At 33.8% G+C, this 19,914-nt stretch overlaps 1 protein-coding gene and 1 non-coding gene across 2 annotated transcripts in view; both read right to left on the bottom strand.

Moving 5' to 3' along the window:
• Positions 1 to 19,914, bottom strand: part of LOC142974913 (uncharacterized) — a 70,481-nt gene that overhangs the window by 10,989 nt on the left and 39,578 nt on the right. The gene's annotated exons all lie outside the window — the stretch shown is intronic.
• Positions 1,776 to 1,847, bottom strand: TRNAA-CGC (transfer RNA alanine (anticodon CGC)). Its single transcript has one exon. It is a non-coding gene; the product is annotated as a tRNA-Ala (tRNA).

Raw genomic sequence — 19,914 nt, 5'->3', positions numbered from 1 at the left:
AAGAAGGCGTGATTTTACGTATGTGCGTAATAGCATAGATATTTTGGCCCGTGACTGTACTTGCTGAGTTATTTGAAATATTCAGTTCTTCACACTGATGGCATTCTCTAGATCTCAAAGGCATATAATTCAGAAGATTGCACCTACAATGTATGAATATCGTATGCAATATGTGTTGCAGAATTTTAGATCGGTATCAAATTATCTTTATTTCGTTTTATTTCTGTTAGTATTCGTTGTAGTGTAGTGTATTTTGAAGATTTTGTTACGTATATAACGTAGTTTTGTTACTGAGTTCCTACTGTGTACGATAGGTGTATCTGCATTAAAGCTTAAGTGTTAATATGGCGGAGTGGTATTAGATATTAAATTTTACTATTGCAGCTTAGGTTTTATGAATTAGTTAGCAAAACTAAAATAATTTCTAGTGAATAAAATATATGTGACTAGTTGAGGCGCTCGTGGCTAGTTGCACTCACCGGTCGGTAAACGATAAGTGGGTTAAACAACCTTGGCGCGGACATTCCATAGATGGGTGGCCGCATAGTGGTATTTGAACTGAGCGTCTCCGTAAAAAGTCGGTCCCGGTTGTTATCAATAAGATAAACAGTCGTTAAGCCATGTCAAAGGCCTTCGGGTGGCTTGAACAACTTTGACACTAGGTTGACCACTAACCATACGACAAATGAAATGAATATATGTGAATGAGGATAGTAATACGGTATAATTTATAGTTCTTATACATAGAACTTCAATAGTTGAAAGATAGGTGAGGCAGATGATGAATACTTTAAAATATAATAATTAGTATTTTATAATAAATACGATAATTTTCCAGGTTTTCCTACACATGTTTTTATAACTGCCAATTAATGTTTCACGAAAACGAAAATCTAAATGTCTCATTAAATTCAAGCTCGAAGCATAGGTATCTTCGTCAAGAAAACGTTTCAAAAACTTGGTTTGTAAGTAACGTATGACAGCTTTTATCCTCTTTTGGTGAGAAATAAAACAATTAAATAAGATAAATTTAATTCGTTACTGCCCCACTGCTAAGCAAGAGCCTCCTCCTGGAATTAAGGATGAGGATAAGGATGAGGATGAGGAGTATAGTTTCGATATTTAGATATAAAATACAACCTCAAAATAGAATCTACACTACTCCACCTAACTTAGCAATTGTCACCGAACACCCAAACTTACGAGGCTGCCAACACGAAAGTGAAAATCTCATGATTTATGCTGACACTCGAACAGAGCCTGCGGGGGCTTTCACAAACTCCAACATTCTTAAGTGTAAAGTTTGACATCCTATTTTAAAACGTGAATGTATTTTGTAACAATCGCGATGAGAATTTAGACGTGCCCGATGTAATTGTTTTAAAGTTTAAATACAATTTGTTGTACTACAATTAAATGGTAGAACAAACTTGGTGAAAATATGAAATGTTCAGAAATGTTTATGGTAAAGACGTTTTCCTCGTTCGCACTTCGTATCATTATTATATTTGTAATTCATTATTTATTATTCATTATAATTATATATATCGCTTAAACGAATCAGAATATTATTTTGGAATATAAGACTGTTTTTTGATGCTGACTGTACGTAAAGTTCATAAAAAGCATTCTACATGTACTTTAATTTAACTGTTTCAACCTTCAGATGGATTAAAAAAGTTATATCAATTTTTCTCATGAAATAAAGTGACAATAAAAAATACATTACAATAAAACTTCAAGCCATAATAATAACGAATTCCAAAAAGTACATTTGGAGATGCTGGGATTTGAACCCAGGACTTTCAGCATGCGAAGCAGACACTCTACCACTGAGTTACATCCCCGATGAAATAAGAGCCAATATAACGGTTCTTGTTCGAGAGCAGTTATAGTAAAAGTTGTAACTAGATAAAGGGCCAGTTTAACAACTCATGGGTAAGTGTCGATTAACCTATGTGATAAAAAAGTCCATATAAATTACTGTCAAAATTCCACTTGATAAACTAAATGACACTTATTCAAAAGTATTGAATCCGGTCAATAATGTCACTGCATTGTATCTGTGCCCTTCTTGCGAAACTTGTTTATATTTATTTTATCAATGCTATAAATAGCTGTTGATTGCTCTTGAAATCCTTGTGCAATGTGACATTGAAATTAGCCTTTAACTGAAGGTATATATATTTCATTAATAATTATAATTTGTTGAATATTAATACTGTGATAATTTTAAAAAATCACAGTAAGCAAAAAAAAGTCAACAGCAAAAATCTAGTTGGTCATCGCCACGCCACTACCAGCGCGTGGGGAGGTTGTGAGTTCGCATCCCACATGGAACAAATATTTTTGTAATCCAAAATTAGTGTGTCGGGTCTGGTCGTGCTTTGTGTCTGGTTATTGTACGTTTTTAAAAGTGCACACGACGCAATAGCTGTTCTTGGTGAGAAAATTGTCTTAAAAAAAGAAAAGTCTAATATTAAGATTAAACTCTCATACTGTTTTTTGATAGTTTAAAAGTTATAGAAAAGGATATTTCACCTGAATTCTAACAAAACCAAAAACCACATAAGCACGAACAACAAAAATCTACAAACAAAAACCATTACCCATCGCATTATTCTAAACAGCCATAAACAGAAGTATAAATAACAGCGCAGTTGAAACTCAAAAGTAGCATGTAATATCGCGACTCGGTTCAGTTGCACGGAGCCCCAAGCCACGGGGCCCCGGCTTAGTTTACTGCTTGTATAAATCACTTGAATTGTTGAATGTGCGTGAAAAGCCGCGGACTTTTAACGTATGGTTTAAGAGTTACGCTGAAGAGATGAGATATATTTCAAGAAGGATTGAAATTTTGAGTTTTGCTTCAAGAGTAAAGTAAATTGGGGCCCCAATTAAGTTCATATTATTTTAATCTTTAAAAGTTAGTTTCTTATGTATATTGTCAAGAAAAAAATTACACATACATCTGATTCCAGATTTAGCAGAGATTAACAGCCAACCGATGGTATAGGTTAAATGAAGGTTGTGTAACTTCGGGACTTTACATTCACTCGAAGATTATTTAAAAGGACTTTCAAGCTTCTGAGGTACCACGACAAAATTGTATCTGGAACTGTCACCATATCAGTGAGTGGTAGTTTCTTGTACTTAGGTTAAAAGTTATCGGTATAATAATTTTTAACTCTATCATGCAAACATACTTGCTTGCTTGCATACTTTATATAAGTAAACCGAAACTTATTATTCCAGTCGCCTCATTTACCTTGCACCAAACTCGCATTGCAATGCAACCCGCGGCCAATCCCATTTGTTAAATTTGCGCTGAACTATTTGGACGGCGTTTCCGTGTTGCAACGTTTCAGTTACGCGTATAGATCATGTGTCTTGTGTTATTGCCCTAACAATAACGGCAATGGTCTGCTAATATTTATCGGTGGCCAATTCATTTGTATTCAAGTGGTGCTTGTTTTAACAAATGTATGAGGTTGATGTCTTTTTGTGGAAGTTAATGGTCTTTGATCCTAGGCCATCTAGGTTTTTATATTGGCTATACTTTTACAAGATTTACTATCATTTGAAGTACCTACCACTACGGACCATTACATTTTCATACCGTATTCGTCATCGAAAAAGTTTAAAAGCTTTACCAGAGTATTTATTACGCCCGCAACTTTATTTATGCGAATGTGAAAAATTTTTTTAAAGATATGTAAAATAAGTTTTTAGACCGGGCGCAGCCGGGAGATGTCGCTAGTAATATATAATGTATTCCAATCATTCTGTCATATAATATGTCACTCACTTTGACATGTTAGACGTGATTACGCATCAAAGACAATGGAATCAATTAATAGCCGGATAATTATGGCCGTCAAGATATTGTACGTAACGGTAACTAACGTTAATTAGATCACAAATCTGAAATATAGTCCGAAATATATTCCGTCTATGGGGTTTAACCGTCTATTTGAAATAAGACTCGCTATAATCGAGTTGCAGCTTTTGTAGAATTTTCGGTAAAAGAAGGTAAAGGTAGCTAGTAGGAAAGCAGTAAGCTAGCCTGGCCCTAAATTATGAACCTATTTTTTTATAGCCAAATCTCAAGGAATTACAAAATTTTTCAGTCACTTTTTTAAGTATGGGAACTTAGTTTAATTAAACAAAAAATTCTGCAAAGCTTTTTGATATGTTATTAATTATCAATTTACTATGACGGAAATAACACGCTGAATGCACATTCTAGATATGGCCATGGTTTAGGATCTGGGAACATAAGTCACGCTTACCAGTTACTATTTTATTCGAAGATCTATTTTAGGTTAAAATCTTAAATTTCAGCATCAAAATTTTATATTTCCTACATCCTTATAAGATGTGACATTGACTGACATTTGCTAATGATTAAAAATATTTTTTTATGTAGGTATTGTTATTACATATTATCTTAATTTGTAATTAGATACGATTATATCTAGTTTGGATATAGTGTCTACATTATGTATAGTGTATTAGTTTAGTTAGTTATAGTTAAGTAATATATTATTATACAGGATCCCACATATCCCATTACAGATTAATGGTCCAGGATTACATAGAGAACGTGATCTTCCATGAGTTAGAGATGCCTTACATATGTTCATTGTACCTTGTATCTGATGATGTTATATATAGTGCTATTCAAATACTAACTCTCTTTTCATAAGGCTTATAAAGTGTTTTGTTTCTTTCAGTCTTTAGCGAAATGAAAAAGAGAAAACATATAATAGCAGCTTTATAACTAAAATAGGTTTGTAGTGTGTTTATGTATAAGAGGGTATTACTATATTATGTTTGTTACATATTGCTGAAATTACACAGGTATCTAACTGACAGGGGCCACACTCCTTTTAGTACGGATGAAATAAAAAGGGGCTCATGTTTGATCTTAGATCTTTATGTATTCTCTTGCTAGATTTCGTCCTAATCGCTTCCGTAGTTTAGCTAAAAAGATAATAGACAGATTTACCAATAATGGTTTTAATCATGTAAGTATTAGTGATAGATGAAGCTTAATAAGCATAGAGCGTATTAAGTTGCGTTATTTGATTTCGACCTACCCTACTAATACTTTGTTGTAAATAGAAATAAGTAACCATAGATATCTTTTAAATATGATTTTTTGGTATAAAAATTACATCTAAAACCCACGAGTCTTACTTCTGTAATGTTCAGTTAATAAATATAATATACCGTCTTAACAACGAAGGTAATTTTATTCTGAAAAATGTATTTTCTCATCCTAATAAAAAAAAAATTCTAGAAAATCTAGACCGAAACAAATACCAATTCCGTCCACGATTTGTTTAGTACTTATAAAGGTAACGGTTATGTCGCATGGCCGGGAGTCGAACCGGTGATAAACCGAAATAGCCGTAGTTGTAATACGGATGAGGTGTTTAACGGCCACTGTGCCGTAGTTACCTGTAAACCGCGTCGTGTACTGGAATAAATGTTTAAATAGATTTCTGTTATTTAGTTTCCTCTTTCAGAGAATGCAGTGATAACCGAGTTGTCTTATTATGCATCTCTCACGCACGTGGTCGATGGTCCGAATTTGAGGCAACACACCAATATTTTTTCACAGTAGTGTGTATAAGACATAATGATTACTTATACTAACGGTGAAGGGAAGCACATTTCACAGTCCAAACCTACAGGGTAAGTGTGGTGGATGCGAGCCCTAGTCCGTCTCTCGTTAGGGAGGAAACTCCTGTCCAACAGTGTGACAGTCACGGATTGGCAGAAATAAAGGTTTTAAGAAAAAACAGTGAGTGGCCGCGTTTTCCAAGCATCCGTCTCCCATGTAAGTAGTCGGTGGTACCGACCAAAGGCAACACACTTATAACGCATCTCATCAGTTTCTCCCATTCAAAATTTGTTTCAAGCTTCTATTTTAATTAACGATACGTAACATTTTCAATGTGTCTGACAACCGAAGATTAAATTGCCTGCATTTCTGTGAAGTTGGAGAAATTAATAGTAGCTCATGTTAGATTCTATCTGTGTCTTGTATACGTTCCACCCAAAAGTAATAAGCTTTAATCAACATGGCTCATTAAATAGCCAGTCAATTTGATGTTATACGTTATGTTATGTTCAGAGGCTGATAATCCTTTAGATCATGATGGTGATAACGATGTGATGTCGTTTGATAGGCTATGATGATGATCACTACTGCTTAATACCTAAGCTAGTGGAAAACTGGTATTAGTAAAGTTTTGATAGCTAATTAAAACTACCTAATTTGAATAAACGTGTTTAATCAACCATAGCGCCTCAAAAATAGAAATTAAGACTTTCAATATAATTTAATGAATGAATAGTGTTTTGTTCTATCTATTTTTTAGTATTATAAGATAGTTACGAGTATTATAATCACAATGTTTAAAGTAAAGTTGTCAATATAGCATTAAGTGCTTAAAAATATTGTTTTTTTATAAAAATGAATTACACAACTCAATGCATTCAGCAACGGTGTGTTTTCCTCTATTTTGACAAAAGGTGGTAAACACCTAAAAATCAAGACAACAACATTGTCTTACTATACTCCATAATACATTTTCACATATCAAATTCTTATATCAAACTTAACAAAATAAATCTATCACAAAACACAAGACTACCAAAAATTTCGGAGCAATGTAATCGTGAAATCTTGTACACATAAATATGTAGTACCTTGCACTTTAAGTCAGTGTGAAATAAAATGTTCCCGGGTATCCCCCGGGCGTCTGTTCCGAGGTCACGTCCACTCCGCAGTAAAACCCATGGTCGTTTATAGCCATGCACTTACAAATACCTATTCTGTGATATTTTTACCACCGTTGTTGGGTAAATTGAAAGTATGTTTTGGTTTGGATGTTTTGTTGTAGTTAATGATGTTAACTATAGGGTAGACGAAGGAAAATTAAATTTAATAATGTACCTATTAAAAGTTAACATATTATTATTATTATTATTATTTTGTTATAGGTACTACACCTATCACTTAAAATGATTTGTTAAATTATGAATTGAAGAAGTGTAAATGTGACGAAGCCAATAAATTACTTTATTTTATGTCAGAACATTCTTTTCTAAAACAACTCCTCAAATTACTAGATATTTCACTGAAATCCAAATTGCTGCTCTTGCAAAATTCGCTAGAGTTAAAGTTGTTTCTTTTCAACTGTAATGCAATCCTAATTTGTATAACAATTTCGGTATGCATTAAACAGTAAAGGAAGTAATGTGATTTCTTAAATTCCGTAATAATAAACTATTGAATAACATTCGCTGATATATGCTGAAAGAAGTTTTTGCGTATCTAAAGTAAGTATTAAAAAAACATAGCAAGAGCATAGCCAAATGACTCTTTTGCTTATATTGCTGGATATTTACACTGCTTGACTGTGCAAAAAAGGCAAGATCCCAAAATAAAAGAATGCTTTAACAAGTACTAAAGTCCGAATAAGTCTCCAAATGAAACGTTAAACCGGTATCGACGTATTTACGGCTTTAGTGATACAGACAGACGGTGGGTATATACCGGTATAAACCGGTTATTTTACGGTGACAACCGGACATAGCCGGTAGAAGGCGGTTAAAAAGAATGTTAAAACGAAATTTAAAGTACGGCAGTGTTGTTGAATGGAAGTATCTTGGTGTCGATTGGTATCTTAGATGTCGGGAATAATGTGCCTTGACTTCAATTCTGGAATGGTAAAACAAAAATGTATATAGCTGAATAGATTCAAAACACCACAACACAATATCCTTTGACTAAGTTGACTAGAGTAGTAATACCTGGTAATCCAGGTGTTTCCAATCTTCCCAGCATAGATGCGCTAGATGCTTAAAAAACAATTATTCATTCAAAAACAATATATTTTCGACTAAGAAGGACATTCATAGCAAAGTTAACCTACGAGCTCTTCAGCAACAAATAAAAAAACTAATAATAAATCTCTGAGAAAAACAAGCATCCCTTTTGTTCAAACAAAAACTGAGTTTTTCAAATACACCACGTCCACAAATCCATTTATTTTTCTCATTCTGAGTGCAAAATGCGATGAAAGGAGAACTATGTGATTTATGACTGAATAAAAGAATCGTTGCAAGTTTTAAGAGACGCTCGGACAAAATGGGCTTTTGGTTGTAAGAAGTCTTTGTAGGTGCTTGAAAATAATTTTATTTTAGGTAAATTTAAAACTGAAATTAGATATTATATAAAGTAATTATCTTTAAGTCCTAAAGAGTCACTTAAGTATCAATGTTAAGTCGAAAAAATCTCGCACGTATAAGAAAATAGTAGAAAATTTTAAAAATAAATTGGTACTGTTCACCGTGTTGTGTATTTTTGGCGTGAAAAAAATCACTTCGTAATACCATAATTATGTTTGAATAAAGTTGCTATAACTCATTGTGTCTTTGAATATAGCAAAAACAAAAATAAAAGTTAAAGACAGAGAAATATAGATGACAACTGCACACTAACTATCGACAACCGGCTAGCTATCGAAATTTTAACATTTAGAATGTACTGCCAAAATGTTTCCTACGACACCCGTCAGAGGCGATGATCAGATTTTCATACAAGATTTCTCGATGACAGTTCGGTTGTCGGTAGGCACAGTACCGCGATTCTTTACTACTATCCACTACCGACAACCAGCTAGCTATCGAAAAAAAATGTATGACAATTGGTGCAGTGCCTCCAGCGGGCAATGTAGAAACTACTTTGGTAGTACATTTTAAATGTCAAACTCTCGATACTCGATGGTTCCAATAGTAGAGAATCTACTAGAGTGTAGAGTGCTACAGCATTATATTTATTTCGCCGTATTTATAGTATCTAGGTGCTATATTGATAAATACAAAGTTATATGGTGTGAACAATATATTGTTAAACAAAAGAAATCCTCCACAACATTCCCCTCCCAATAATTACTTACTAAATACAGTCATCAAACCACAACAAGATCTGTTCAGTACAAACAAGAGAAACACTATCCATAAATCATAGAATTCAATTAGTAACGCGACTAAGCTCCGTAACGATGTATCGAACCATTTGTAACTGTGTAAACTATACACACGTTAATATGTAATGTTATGTGTTTGTGTGTGTATGTGTGTGTGTGTGTGTGTGTGTGTGTGTGTGTGCGTGTGTGTGTGTGTGTGTGTGTGTGTGTGTGTGTGTCTCTGTCTGTTTGTGTGTGTGCGTGTACATTTAGCATCGACTTGCAGATTCGGTGCTAAATGTTTTTCAATCGATTCAGCTGTATAATATAATAATATAGCTGAATTGGAATAATCTGATCTGAATATTTTTTATTTATTCCCATACCAGAAACGAAATCACCTTAGAGTCCCAATGAGCTCCTTCTTCTAGTTTCTAATACTTCCATAAGATAGTTCCATACAAAACACACTATCATACTTTAAATTTTGTTTTAACATTCCTTTTAATAGCCTACTACCGACTATGCCTGGTTGTCACAGTAAAATAACCGGTTTATTACAGTATATACCCACACTCTTTCTGTATGTGTGTTTGTGTGTGTGTATGTGTGCGCGTGCGTGTACATTTAGCATCGAATTGCAGATTCGGTAAACCGCATTATTGAAAGCGATTCTTGAATGTTTATTATTCAGGTGATTGTGATAGCGAGGAGTTAACTGACGATTGTAGTTAACTGGTAAAATTGTCGATCGAGTAAGCAGCTATGAATAAGGCTGATTGATCTTCGAAGGGTAGTCTCACGAGGCAGGTTTCAACAATGTTTCCTCAGTAAGAGACAGGTTTCGATTAGTAATCTGGCAACAACAGATTTAAAAGAAAAAAGTATTTTTCAATTTCGCTTGCTACTTGTATGAATACATATAAATCACAGTTAATAACATGTTGGGCTTCAAATAGTCAGGTTTAATTCTGATTTAATATTTTAGAAGTTTGACCTGTTTAATGTAACACAAAATTTACAAAGTCTTACATAAAACTTGAACAACAAAATTATAATCCTATTTTCCACAAGCAAAATCAAAAGCGGTAGAGTTTATATTAAATTCAGCAGCAGAGGATTACAATATTGAATAGCGGATGAGTATTTCGTTGGCAGGAGAAAAAAGAACGCCCTTGTGAATAATTCAGGGACAATCACTGGCCACCTCATTTATTCATACAGTAGGACCCAGTGGCCGCCGTGTTGGCATTCATTTTTACCATGATGGAATTGTCAACAGTCAGGTTGACGAGTTTACCAACTAGCAACCAATCCATTGCTCGCTTGTTATGCGTAATGGACATTGTGCTGCGAATATTATCGGTGATGTATAAATATTAATGTGTTGTGTTGTGCTGGTTTGCGGATAGGATGCATTGTTTTGTAATTTGAATAGACTGGTGTTGTGGAAGATATGTTGGTTTTATATGCGGGTTGAACGGAATATATTCACATTAAAACAATAGAATATAGAATAGTTTTATGGAATTGTCAATCTTTGTCACATGAAACTTCTAGCTAGAAAACGACTCAAGGGCTAATACTGCACTAGTTCCTGGTTTTGATATCCGCTTTTTCTTTTTTAAATATAATGGACTTTGGAGCTACAAGCGGCAATCGATTAGCCCTACATTGCAAAAAAAAAATCGGCTTGAAAACCAAAAATCTTTTGATATTACCTTTAAGCAATGACAACATAGAAAACTCTAACGATCTATTACGCAACGCAACAACTTAATTACGAAGCAATATCACTGCGACCTGCGCTTCGACTGATTGGCACAATATCTTCTATTAATTGTTGGCAATGGACAGCAAACACAGCAAGTTTTTCCTTGTTTCCTTGTGGCTATTATGATTGATTGTCATCGTCTATCTGACTGCCTCTTTAATGATTCTGATAACTTATCATGAGATCGCGGTGCAATATTATAGGCGTTTTAATATTAATTCTTTGTCAACCAACATTTTTGTATTCCTGTAACTCGATTCTCTATTACTATCGACTACCGGCAACCGACAGCCGACTGTCATCGAGAAATTTTGTATGAAAATCCGATCAGTGCCTCTGACGGACGTCGTAGAAACTTTTTTGACAGTGCATTCTTAATGTCAAATTTTCGATAGCTAGCCAGTTGTCGGTAGTCGGTAGTGGTATATATCAACCATTGTATTACTGTAGTTCGATTCTCTACAACTACCGACAACCGACTAGCCATTGAGTAATTTGACACAAAAATCTGTTTAGCGCCTCTACCGGACTCCGTATAAACTATTTTGGCTGTACATTTTAAATGTCAAACTCTCGATACTCAACAGAACCGACTGTAGAGAATTGCGCTACTGCTCCTGTGGGCTTATCACGTATCTCAGTTGACAGCTAGTGTACGTCAAATTGATGGTCATTTTGCAGTACATTGCTTCTTTTATGTAACGTGTTAATCACTATATTCTAAGAGAGAAAACAATGTACAGTATAGTGGCTTTCAAATGGTTGTCAACTGAGATACGTGACAGCCCCCCTGATTTTCTTTGCGGTATCATAGGAATTACGCCTATTGAAAATTTGTATGGTTAATCTAAGTGAATCTGTCAGCTAGATATGCTTATTCTGACTGGAGTTATACGTACCATACAAAACCAGAAGAACAACGGGTTACGAGTCATTTTCATTTCCTTTTTAGAAATGAAAATAAGTCACAACAAATGCCAGTAACTTATAGGTACAACCTCCACGTTTCATTGCTTCTGAAACTCATAAATTTTAATAGCACTTTATTTTTCAATGCATCATCAAATAAAAGGCAAGTCGACAAGACACCAACGTACTCTGACAAGATTAATCTCTAGAACTACACGACAAGCTTTTACATTTCTATAACGAACTGTGGTAAAAGATGCTTCATCTCTACTAATCTCTACTAATATTATAAAGCTGAAGAGTTTGTTTGTTTGTTTGTTTGTTTGTTTGAACGCGCTAATCTCAGGTACTTCTGGTCCGATTTGAAAAATTCTTTCAGTGTTAGATAGCCCATTTATCGAGAAAGGTTATAGGCTATATATCATCACGCTACGTCCAATAGGAGCCGAGTACCAGTAAAAAATGTTTCAAAAACGGGGAAAATTCTGACCCATTCTCTCTTATGTGACGCAAGCGAAGTTGCGCGAGTCAGCTAGTATTTTATACGAATAAATAAAATGTGCTGAAGATGCTGTATAGTAACCGCATCGACTGGTCGCGCTGTCTCAGAACATAATAGCACAAGAGTAAATTGGAAAGATACAGAGTTTAAAAAAATCTGGAATTGATTTAATTGGCTAAAGGATTTTTGCAATCGTACGCATTTTTTTACTAAATTTAGATTGAGGTTCTAATTTTCATTTAATATTTGTAACAAACAAGCAAGTTAGAATGGGTGCTGCAAGGAAGGTTTGGTGGTTATTTTGTATCTCAGTTGACAGCCGTTTGAGATCTACTATTCCGTACATTTTTTTTATTCTGTTTAGTTTTATAATATAAAACTGTGTAATATAAAATGTCAAATGTGTCAGTGACAATGACATACACTAGTTGTCAACTTAAACACAGATAACGCATGATGATCTAATTACGATAAGTTTTTTAAAGTCATTATTCTTTTTATTAAATCAGTTCACTATTTCTTTATGACCTACGCGCAATATACTTTTTACAACTTATATTTTACTCTCTGTCTCTTTTCATTTACAAAACATTAATCCAATTTCAGTTCCCTAACAAAACATCTTAAAAATATATTTTATTTATTCAAAAAAATTATGCGAATCTGTACAAAGTACCGTGAGCTAGTTTTTATAATAAAGTACACTTCATTTGTGTGAAAGTATCATTAGTCTTATTTCCCCAGTGATGTTCACAATAGAAGAGTACTTGGTATTCAACACTGTTACTTTGTATATTCTTTATTATTGGCGCTACGTAACAAGTTTATATTAAGATTTATTTTGTTTTTACGATATTTCCGCTAAGCATGGTTTTTTTTTCTACTAAGTACCACAAAAGTTAACGCCATCATTACGGAAGCAATACCATGCTTATATAAGACAGCAAATAGTGGCAATATTACTTTTTTATTCTATCCATCTCAGTCTGCAGTTTCAAATGAACTACATATTGTCCAGACACTCTGGAACAGATTTAGTGCATGTGTTCTTTAGAAATAATCAAATTAAGTTTTATGTTAAGGGTAAATTGTTGAGCCAAAATACAGATACAGATTAATTTACAAATAATAAAATAAACTCGACGTATACGTTTTAACATTCAAAAGACAGCAACAACATCAGTCAGAAACCTAGAATGTTCTAGATTACTCCAAATTATTCCAGGCAGATGAGAATTAATACTATTTGATATTCCAAGTGCTTCAATACAAATGTTAATATTATACAATCCATTAGTGTAACAAGTCTTATTTGCATTAATTAATATAATGTGCTGTGTTTGATCCAACCATTGGCCCAAGTTTCAGCCAACAATATAAGAAAGTTTACGGAACAAACTTGTACGATCTAAATATAATGGAAAAGTAGACAGTGGAAAGTTGGGAGCGTTTCCATCAGTTTAGCGCAAATATTTGTGCAAACATTCGTTATTTTGAGGCGCGTTTGATGAGTGGTAGCTGAATTTTTATGTACACAAACTGTTGTAGATATAACCGTTCCGGTAATGGTTATAACACTATCCGAACTGTGTAGTTGGAATATTTTTTATAACTTATTTTAAAAGGTCGACATTTAGGTACCTATCTCTATTTTTTTTAAACCTTTGCAATTTTTTACCAGATAGTTAAACAATGAGTCATTTTCTTTAATGCTTTGTGATTTTCATATTAATATTTTTTTACGCCTGAAAAACTATCATAATAGAAGGAGAAGTCTACTACTACTAACATAGTTTTTATGTCTCCTATTTTCAGCTTTGCCCACATCAAATTTTTCCAACTGTCAAGAATTTCAACAAATTATTTTGATACTAATTTTCTTGTATTGAATTCACCCCATCTTTAAGACAACCGCCCTGAGATCACTTAACTTCGTTGACTGATCTTTATAAGCGGTCAATAAATCCTTACAATAAATTTATTGCAATTTTTTACAGCATTCTGAAAACATACTACTTTACATTGTTTACAGGCAATGTTTCACTTTGTCTCGCTTTCAGTTCCCTCCTTGTACCTCGTTCGTATGAGCTCGCGAGCTCCGGATAAAAAGTTGTAAGGATTTTCACGACACGCCGCGCGAAATGAGAGAAGTTGCAGACTGTTGTTACTTGTGTTGCTCACGTTAATGCCCTACCTTTGTGTACGCAAATGTTTATGTGATCGCTAATATGTACGACCGGTGTATTGATTAAAGAGAACTTTTGGTTGCTGAACAACGATTATTTTTGTATTTTTTTTCTTTAGCTTACGCATGTTATAAACCTGAATGAATGGAAGAATAAAAAAGCATTTAAAAAACTTGTCACTCAATACTTAAGTGCAAGATCTATCCAACACTGAAGATATGAAAGATTTAAAGGATATCTGTAGGTTGTCTATCCGTTGCAGGAGCTAGTTTATTTAAAACAGGTGTAGAGGGTAAGTATGTACATTGCCTTAAACTAGAGCTTATACGTAAATCTTCCTCATTTAGATTCAATTAATGTTACATTAGTGTATTAGTGTATCCTAATTATTGTTTACTAATTAAATCCTACTGAGGACATATTAATTAAAAAAATGTGTACAAAAACGTGCTGTCAAGGTATTTATATGAGATTTTTTTTGCATATCTTTGAGAATCCTAACTTTACTGTAAAATTTTGAGAGGAAATTTGGTCAGTGGTGGGGACTCTGGAGCATTGCAGCTGTGGGGTAGAAGTTGATAAAGACTGCAGTGGCTTGGGTAAGTTAGGACCGCGTGCCTGAAGGTCACTATTCTGTGATTGGAATGATACATAGGTAGAGACATCTCCGACCAACGTTATAGAATGAATAGTAGACCTAGAAAACTATTATTAGTAGTCGTAATACTGAAGCCTTTTTCCGTGTATTTCCAAACCATGCCCAACCTTTTTTACACCAAAAAAGTCTAGATTATATAGAGCTAAGGAAACGCTCTTACTTGGGTTCTATTGAATTATTTCTTAGCCACAACCCAACTTTCCATTTCACATATTAGATTTTTCTAGTACACGACTAAGAAGTAGTGCTTTTAGAAATATATAATACAAAATAAAATAATATAGCACTTTAATATTAAGCACACAAAAACCTGTTCCTTATTTATAAAAGGAAAAAAAACATAAGTAACTTTTTCGGTAGAAAAAGAAGATCTTAATACTTTACACTTTTTTGTGGTCAGTTTGACATCACATTCAGAACAAATAACGTGATTAAAACTTATAAAAGATTTTTTTATATTCTTACAAATAAACGTCGTGTAAGTTCTAATTATTATTTACAGTGTTTTGTATCTATAAGGCCTGGTTAACCAATTCTCGATAACTATTAGATGGCTTATTAGATGTGTGAGTGGTTTTCATACATTTGTTGTAGTTTTATCTAGCAGTATCTTTGGTATTATCCATAACCTGTGACTCATAAGTGAAAAAAACAAAACAATGTACAACTTATCAGAGTTTACACGACGATTATTAGTAGCACCGTTAAAATCAAATATTCCTTTATTAACATAAGAAATATTTACTTACTTATTGAAGGTAATTGGCAATATAATATTCGTGAGTTGAAATTAAACGGTATTGGGTTCAAAACTTGTGCATTGAAAGTTTCAGCCGATACCTGCTCCTGACTTTCAGTTGCAGCGACACTTTTAGTTCAAGAGTGGCTGGTAAAGTACGAACAGACAGTTTAGATTATAAGTTTTACTTATAACTTGTTTGGCAATATACTGAGAGTTTATTATTAAAGTGAACGAAAATAAAGAAGAATTGAGATAATTTGGTGACTTAAAGGAGTAGAAATTGTTTAGCTAGTATCACAAAAGCACATAAATACCGACTATTGGTTCGTCCAAATCGTCGCTAAAGGTTGTTGATATTAACATTCAATATTCGATACTTTTCTTAATATCAAGCGTTTCATATAAATAGTAAAATTGATTGCTTTTTGTAGTCATAACCCACATATATTTTATTTATTTCGGCTATGTGAAGGCCCTTCTCCAGTCACCTTTCATGAATTAATATCAAATGAGGTGCATTTGTTCTACCTGCTTGTGTAAAGTATGCTTGATCCTACTTGTGCAAATGTAAATGTAATTCATAAGCTTGAATAACTTTCAACCATCAAGCACCCCACCATATTCCAACCGCACTGGCCAACCTTTGGTAAATTCCGTAAATCCGTTCAACTAAATATGCTTGCACTCGCACACAATGCTCCGATGGCATAGGCTTTTGAGCCGTTCCTTTGACCGCCAGTCAAAGGCCGCTTTGCCGTTGCGTATTGTCCGTGCCAATATTTTTGTTCTCAACATGGTTTGTGCAACCGTTGTGTGTGAATTTTTGAGTGAAGGCGTTTTTGTACCACTGTCGACTACCGATGAGGAAAACAGGAGAGGAAATTCCTTACTACTATCGAGTATCAAAAACTTGCTAGCGTTCGAAATGTTGCCTGATATCCGATCAGCGCCTCTAGTGGGCACCGTAGAAACTATTTTTGCAGAACTTTTTAAATGTCAAACTCTCGTTACGTGATAGTACCGATTATAGAATTAATGTTCAGCGTCTCCATCGTATTTAACATTTGATGTAGGAAGTCGCGCAACTGTTCTACAGTGCGGTTTGTAAGGATCATAACACACAAATAAACCAATAAATAATTATACATAGTGCCTACCTATATACTCGCTCTAGCTAAAAAGCCGTAATAGATTTGGCAGATGGCTACAATTAAGTAGCGGAACCCTAATGATCGATGAATGATAAAAAATCACAGTTTTCAATAAAAAAATCTCCCAAAATAATAAATAAATAAAGTTGTTGCGGTTTAAAAATAGATTGACACATGCGTGTGAATACGATGGATGTGTAAAAATAAAACAAATGGCGAATTATCTACGGGGAAACAAATCGTTTTTCAGTTGCACACTTGTTAAGGCATAAGCGAATAGAGTTATTAAGGCTTTATGTTCATCACGATATATATTAAACTTCTGAGAAAATACACGCTGTATAAGAAAATATTATTAACTTTTTTTATAGCTAAGTTAAACGTTTATAAAATTGAACAAACATAAGTTTTATTAGGACTACATTAAGTATCAGTTGTTTGCGACATATTTCATGTGATCGATGCACGATTCTCTACAGTCGGTACTGTCGAATATCGAAAGGTTGACATTTAAAATGTATTGCCCAAATATTTCCTGCGACGCCTGCTAGAGGCGCTAATCCGATTTCATACAAATTTTCTCGATAACTACCCGGTTGCCGATAGTCGATAGTGGTAGAGAATCGAGCTTCCGTATCATATTTTATAACACAAATCAAAAGGCATTTATGGCCCATTTTATGCTTCGATTGCAAACTACTGCAAAGGAAATAAAAAATAGGTAGTACTTACTTTTTCAGAGTAGTTGCAATAACAGTGACTATTAAAATATCATCAATAGATCAAAGTAAATAAATGATTTATTTTGTCAAAAAAGCGTTTTTATATTCATAGTGTTTATGTTCAACAATAGAGCAGGCTTATAAATTGCGACCTCGACCGTGGTCATTAAATTTGAAGCACCCGTCGCTCAGACGGGATCCCGATCATTTATCATTTCGTCCGTCAGCCGTACAAAAAACGTAGCACGAACAAATCTCGGACTACAGAACATTATTGGATAACATTAGCGTTGTGTGAAAAACTGACACGATGGAGGCTTTCTGTTATGCTTTTTATTATTATTTTGCCTTTTGTTTTGGTGATAGATCATTGGGTAGAAAGTTGATTGACTGATGATAATGTTTATGTTGTGTGTGAAAAGTCGTGAGCATTTTATATTATGTATGTCTCTTTTTTATGTTGTAGGCTTCAAGCAAAGCTTATTATGAGTAATAAGGATATTTATATAAGTACTGTGTTAAGTAATAAACGCGTTATTAAAATGTGACCTAAATAAATAAAGCAAACAGACCCTGTGCAGAGTCCGAAACATAAAAAACCTAAACAAGAGTTGTTAGTGACGAAAACCAGACCACGATGGTGTTTAACCTTTCAGTCTCTTTCAGACTTATTGCCTAAATCTCATATATTTCGTCTAATGATTTAGGTACTGTGAGTACTTTGATGGGAAAATGTAGCTTAAATAAAAAAAAACAATGGATATCGAGGGTAACTTTGTGAAAATTATTTTACTGTAAAAAAGACAGAGATTAATGGCTGAAAGTACTAAAGAGACATTTAAAAATAAATTAAATTTAGTTACAAATTAAATGCTAATAAGTCGTCAGTCAAGATAAAAGATCCTCGACTTTATTACGTCTAAGAGACTAGATTTAAATCAAATAACAAACTGACAAATAGGATTGTCAACTAATTACAGTCTTAACTCTATTTTCTGAATCCAAATCCATGAAAACGTAAACAATTTGATTATACTTGGGAAATTAGTTTGTTAACGAAATCACAGTTTGATGTTTTGAAACTGGTTGACTTTGTTCATATTGTTATTGGGCACCTCTGAAAATAATTGGAAACTTTGAATGGGAGTGCCCATTCGAATTAGGTTTAAGTTGGCTTAGTCCGAAAACCCTTCGGTCCACGAGTTAAGAAGGTTAAAACCTTCAACTATTAAATCTTGATGGCGGTTTTGAAATTGGAATTAGTTTTAATGAACACTGGCCAGTATTTTGAAGGAGAGCGTTTTTGATGACTGTTTTCGATTTAAAACTTTTGAACACATTAAAGCCTTTCATAGATCAATTTACTTTATTCGAGAAATAAGTAAAACATTTCTACTGATATCCGATTTTCCAAATATACTGGCGGTGAGTAGTACATTACCGATGTATGGGTAAATTACGCTACTTATGAAAATGCTATGAATAATGAGTCCGTAGCGTAATTTCTCATGTAATACTCGATACTACCGAGTAGCTTAATATTAACGTTCAAAATTACTTTAAACAAATTAATTAGTTCCTACAGAAAACGCTGCAGGTGCTGACTAGGTTTTTATTCAAAATGTTCGTTACCTTTGGCTGTTCATATTAATATAATTGAAAGTTGTACGAAATTGCCTCTTTGATTATACTTGAAAAGTACTACATAAGTCTATTACCTTCTTAAATTCTAAATATAGACGTCACACCCTATCAACATGTAAAAACGTCCTTGCAATGTTTTTTTATGACGTTTTAAAGCGTCAGGTGTTTCAAACGAGTGGTACATTATTTATAGGGCTGGTCGAGCCGAGAGCGCACATTAAGTGCTTGTAATAATAGATGAGTGTGTGCGCGCCCTTACTTGTTGTTACCGTAGTTGGACGGGTGGATGAATAAATAGTGTTAGGCCGGTGACAGACTGTTTTTTGATTGAGTTGTTTGTGAGTTTTGGGGTGACGATTTTCTTTGATTCGTTTTATCAGTCGTTTGTTTGTAATCATTATGAACTCCACTTGTGTTGATAGCGTTTTGATTATTAATATGGTTCGTCAATATTAGTTCATATTACCCACAAAACTTTTATGGCCGGTTTCATCATTTCTGAGTAAGCATTGGTTTGCATTTAATTTTAGTTTTTGTAGTTGTACACTTTGTGTTACTTTTTCTGAGTTTATGTGAAACTTATCTTTAAGCTTTAAAACGGACCCTAAAGCATAATTATGAACATAATACCTTTAAAGA

The sequence above is a fragment of the Anticarsia gemmatalis genome, chromosome 8, assembly GCF_050436995.1.
Source record: "Anticarsia gemmatalis isolate Benzon Research Colony breed Stoneville strain chromosome 8, ilAntGemm2 primary, whole genome shotgun sequence".
NCBI lineage: Eukaryota > Metazoa > Arthropoda > Insecta > Lepidoptera > Erebidae > Anticarsia > Anticarsia gemmatalis.
This window is presented reverse-complemented; position numbering and strand designations above follow the sequence as displayed.